Genomic DNA, 5,434 nt, shown 5'->3' with positions numbered 1-5,434 from the left:
TTCTCTTGACATCTTTGCCTCCCGCACCAATTTTAATAACCAAGTGAAAAGTCTATCTTTTTGACACCGACATTTTGTATCTATTGTATATGCTGAGAATGGCTGTTATGATATTATTCTTATACTTGTTTATTAATGATATTTACTTTATTTATTTTGTTTATAAACCCAATGTAAAGGCCTTAGTGCGGTTTTTGGTGTGATATAAATAAATAAATACGCACACGACCTATGGGTTTGCATACGACGCCCTTACCCCACCGAGGCCGGCAAAATTTTTGTCAGGTGTGGGGTTCGAACCCACGCTCCCATTCGGGAACCAGAACTTAAGTCTGGCGCCTTAGACCGCTCGGCCAACCTGACTCCATGATGTAAACATGAGATATTTAAAACCATAATGCCGCAATCAAAGCAACGGTTGGATATTATGCCTCCGGGAATTTTTGCGGACGAAAGAACATAAAGCATATCTAAAAACCCAAGTGAATCACACGTAAGGGAACGTATGCTATCATTAAGCAAACAAAAATGTTCCCAAATTGCTGACAAAAATAGCTAACATTTAGGCGTAAAAAGATGTAAAAACGATAAATTTTTAACAATTTTAATCAAATTTTTGGGAAGGATAACAAATGAAGGTTAACCTTTGAAAATGAATTTGTACCCACATTTTAGAAAAGTAGTTTTAGTATCACTTAAAACAACTAATGTAATAACTTTGTAATCCTCACATTTCGCAATGCGATGAAACCGGCAATATGAAATCAAATATGTATAATTTACAAATTCATTTTATTTAATTTAGACTTTATTTTAAGTGACATTAAAACTACCAGGCTAAAATGTAAGGAGACATTCATTTTAAAATTGCTATTGTTCGCATGGAAAGATTAATTTTATCATTACTATTATTTGCATTCAACGCGAAGTTGGCCTTGAAAGTAAATATTACTATTATCTTCTTAAATATGAATGGGTTGGAAGCCAAGGGGTATAAGTGATTTCTCTTTTCTATACGGAGTTCGTTACAGAAAGTAGATATAGAAAACAAACGATATTGATTCGATACTTAGTCGTACATTTTTTTTTCACTCGATGTCAGCAAAGAACACAGACTCACTCGTATCTTGGCAACCAGGTTTTTGTGTATTTATTCTAACAATTAATTTTACCTAACTCTGTTGAGAAAAATATCACTTGTACCCCTTGGCTTCTAAACCACTGATATATTTTATAAAGTAAGAAAGGTATAAAATGGTCAAATTGATGACTGAACGAATGCGTGATCTGAAATGCAAAATCAAAAATTACAAGCTCAAAGGCTTATGCGCCTACACGCATGGTTTTTTTGGTGTAGGAGTAAAGCTTTGGCGCAAAGCATCGACAGCTCAGCGATGATTGGCGTGGGTAGGAGAGGCGGAGTGGAGGTTTTGGGAGAGGGTTTTCTTAGCCGTCTGAAGAGGCTCAAATATAGGATCGGGTGAAAGGTCAAGAACAGGAGATTACGATAGTTCGGGAGGGCGCCGAGAGAGGGAGTTGAGCGGCCATCGGAAAGAGGAGATAATTGCGAAAAGTTTCCCTTGATGAGAAGCTTCCAAAGCCAATAGAGGAAAGGAGTTCGATGAAAAGTTTCCAACCTCTCCGTCACACAATGACTTCACAGGCAGAAATAAGACCAGATAAAGTAAAAAAAAACTCAGATTTTTCCCTCTTTTTTGGCCAAAATATGAAATAATAGTAGACAGTTAAAATAGTAAAAATAGTTTTCGGCCTCGGTGGCGGTGGGGTAAAGTCCTCGCCTGCCAATCCGTAGGTCGCGGTTTCGGATCCCGCCTGGGTAGGTGGTCCCCATCCAGAGCATGGATGTTTGTCATGTTCTATTGTTACTGTTGCAACCCACGCTGTAAAGGCCATCCTGTGCTGTTTGCGGGGAAGTAATAAATAAATAAATAAACAAAAAAGTAGGTACCAGGTGCTAAAATTAGAGCAAGTAATATTAAGAAAAATTAGAGACCACAACTATATCTTGGATTTTCATCCATAATGAAGTGAAATTCTATATGGCTGCTTCACAAGTACCAAATTTATGTGAGAACGGAGATTTCCACAGTGGGCGATAAGGTTCTTCGTTTTCGGTTACCACCGCGTCGGTTGGTGTGTCGATGACAGCAGTCTCACTGGCACTGCTGTTGACATACCCCGTTTACACTACTCATGTAGCGACCTCGATCGGAACCACGGGGCGTTTACACGTCTAAAAGTTACCATCGTAACTCAGTGATTCCCTCGTTGCGGAATTGAGTCGGAAAACAACTGACGACGTGACTACCTGAGGAAATTGAAATCCTGGAAACTAAGAAGCAAAAGGATATCAATGTTTCATGTGCTATAACTAAAGCTACACCGAACTGTCAGTAAAACTTTAAAGACTGTAGGATTCATTATGAGAATCTTTCCAAAATTTAACAATATTCATGCGATAACGACAGTAGATATATCGCTTTGCTACGTTTCAAATTAGAATATATTGTTAACTGGTCACATTATAATATCGACTCAATCCAGCTTGAACGCGTCCAAAATAAATTTCTCAAATTAAATAATTACGATTTAGGAATCTCACTGCCTGATTACGTACAACACTTCATATCTTCAATCCCTGGTTAATTTGAAAACCCTTGCACGACAGACGATCCTCCAGCAATGCCCTATTCCTCTACAAAATTATTAATTCCTATTTAGGTTGTTTCTATCTCCTTTATCGTTAAATTTTAATGGATCACGTCATAACTATACAAATCCTCAACTGCTTGTTTTTAATTACCTTAGAGCAAATTATGCCGTAAACTCCCAGCTGTCCAGAATTATGAGTTAAACTAAAACTAGTTATAACTGTCCGTGAAGCCTTTAAGAATCTAGGATTCATCGAGAGAATATGTCATAAAATTTAAGAATAATCACGCATTAAATACAGTACATATTGCTCCTACTATTTAACTAGAAATGGCTCAGATTTCCTTAACTCGGCACAATTATTGATTTCTCCATGTCTTCATCTAAACGTTATAGTTATTTGTGGCGAAATTTATCGTGAAATCCTGTATACAAGGATTTAAATTGGTTAATACTCTATATGTGTTTGTTATTTTCCATCATCTGTGAATAATATAAGGATGTATGGTTATGCGTTAACCTGTGAAAAAAGAAACACATTAAACTGGTTTAGTATAGAATATCCGATGTCGTTTGCTAAATTGAACATCAGAAAAAACTTTCCCCCAATGTCTTCCCATTACCTGCTCAATGATGTCTTCAATCGTTGCCATACATCTTTGATGCATTAGCATTATTTATGAAATATCAATTATCGTATCAAGATTGCACCGGCGCGAAAGAATTGTACATGCATCGATCTTCATTTCCTAACTCTTTTTTCTATGCGCACTAGCGCTAACTATGATAAGTTCGCCAGGGTTAGGTACTAATGCCTAACATGGTAACTCTGAGCGTTTACACGACATTTTGAGGTAACGCGCATACGGATCGAGGTCGATACGTTCGTAGTGTAAACGGGGTTTCAAACTGTACTCATTGCCATAGCAACTGACGCGGTAGCAACCGGAAATGAAGAAATTTACGAAACTTATGTTGATTTCTCATATTTTATTTTATCCTCTTTTAAGGCACGAAATGAAGCGATAGAACTTAAGGATACATGTTGCGCAAGAGATTCTGAGAAAAGCTGAAGATCAAAATACCTGATGACTTAAATTCGTGCTTGTAGCCTTTGTTGAGATGCTGTTCGCATGTTTATTCAAAATTAATCAGAACTTTCATATGCCCACATATTTCATATATTCTCAAGCGAAGAACTTGTAGTAACATGATGAGGGTATCGGACGAAAATATTTGGGCTTGCAAAAAATTAAAGAACTACAATCTCTTGAACCATCATTCGAAACGAAAAGATACTCTGTTAGGATGGGTTCCATATTGAGAAACCAGGAAAGCTTATGAAAACCATTCGCGAAAAAATAATTGTGTATATTATGAAGTTTACTGTGATACGAATGAACAGAGGGAAGATTTACAATAATGTGAATATTTCTTTAAGCATTTTGGGCTTTTGCAAGCTCATTTAGAGCTCATTTATTATGGCTAACATTGCCAAACATATTTGTGAATTTATTAAGACCCTACACGTCAGATTAATTATTTTAATTTCGCATATTTTCTCAATTAATTTTTTAAGTAGTGAACAGTTCAATCCTTCACAAATAATGTAAGTAATAGCAAATTAACTCATATTAATATTATTTAACTAGTTTAAATTTAAACATTTTTAACTGATTGCTTAATTTTTTTCTTACTTGGAATGACGTACGTTAAAGATTCATCAATTTTTCAGACTTCTCATTAATTTATCCTTTTATTTTTTTATTTCAATAATTTAACGATAGGTAAAATATATCATCGTAGAGTTAATGCCTTGTCGTAATTATTACCCGCGATTCATTAGCGAAGAAAGCCGCGCAGTAGAGTAGAGTTTTTTTTTGCTTTGACCAATCAATGCCGACAGTCATTGAAAGCTAAAAAGTCAAATGACCTTGTTTCTTTCAAAAACACCATTTCATCCCAAGCCCCGGGGCAAAATGTTACCTATAATAGTCAATTAAACGGTTAAAAAAGTCCAGAAAATGAATTATTCATCAAAACGGCGCCTTAAATACCTTAAACAACATGAATCTTGACATAAATTGCCAGACCGTCATTCATTATTTATCCAATAAATTTCAATAATTTATTTTTTATTAATATTTGATAGTTACTTTATTACTTTATTTCACGTATTTTTCACTTTTTTGTGTATTATTTATTTTTCGATTTCAATTACAATAAAAATTGACGTGTATTTTAAACATTTTCTCTGTGCCTTAGGGAATACCCTCACAATTGGAAGGAAAAACAGACGCTTACACTCTGTATGATCTCATGTACTCTTCATTAATGCGTGCGACACGTTTCATGCCATCATCTTTTGAGCTTTAGGAAAAAAATGTCCAGTCGGTTACGTCCACCCACGTACCCATTACATACATTCTTGAGTTTCATTTTTTTTCACGCTTTGCTCCGTCATCTTCAGCCAAAAAAGCTTTTAAATTCTCAGCCCTTTGGGCGTTCAACCCTTTCCGAAAACCTCTGAGCCTTATTAAAAACCAGGAAAGCTATCCCTTGAGAAAGTTAAAACGGCTATAATTGGAAAGTAGGAGTCGAGTTTTTAGAGGGAGGAAATCTTTTGAGGAGCCAAGTGACGTTGGACCAGAAAAGTAAAAACCTGCGTGGGTGGCAGCACTGAGTGAGGTACGAAATCATTTCTTGACCGGTAGTAAGAAAAAAACACAAAGAAAGTAACTTCAATTATTTAAAAGGTACT

General features: G+C 35.8%; 1 non-coding gene across 1 annotated transcript; it reads right to left on the bottom strand.

The window, feature by feature from the left end:
- Positions 1 to 279: 279 nt before the first annotated feature.
- Positions 280 to 363, bottom strand: Trnal-uaa. The gene has a single exon. It is a non-coding gene; the product is annotated as a tRNA-Leu (tRNA).
- Between the last annotated feature and the right edge of the window lie 5,071 nt (positions 364 to 5,434).

This window comes from Ischnura elegans, chromosome 8, assembly GCF_921293095.1.
Source record: "Ischnura elegans chromosome 8, ioIscEleg1.1, whole genome shotgun sequence".
NCBI lineage: Eukaryota > Metazoa > Arthropoda > Insecta > Odonata > Coenagrionidae > Ischnura > Ischnura elegans.
This window is presented reverse-complemented; position numbering and strand designations above follow the sequence as displayed.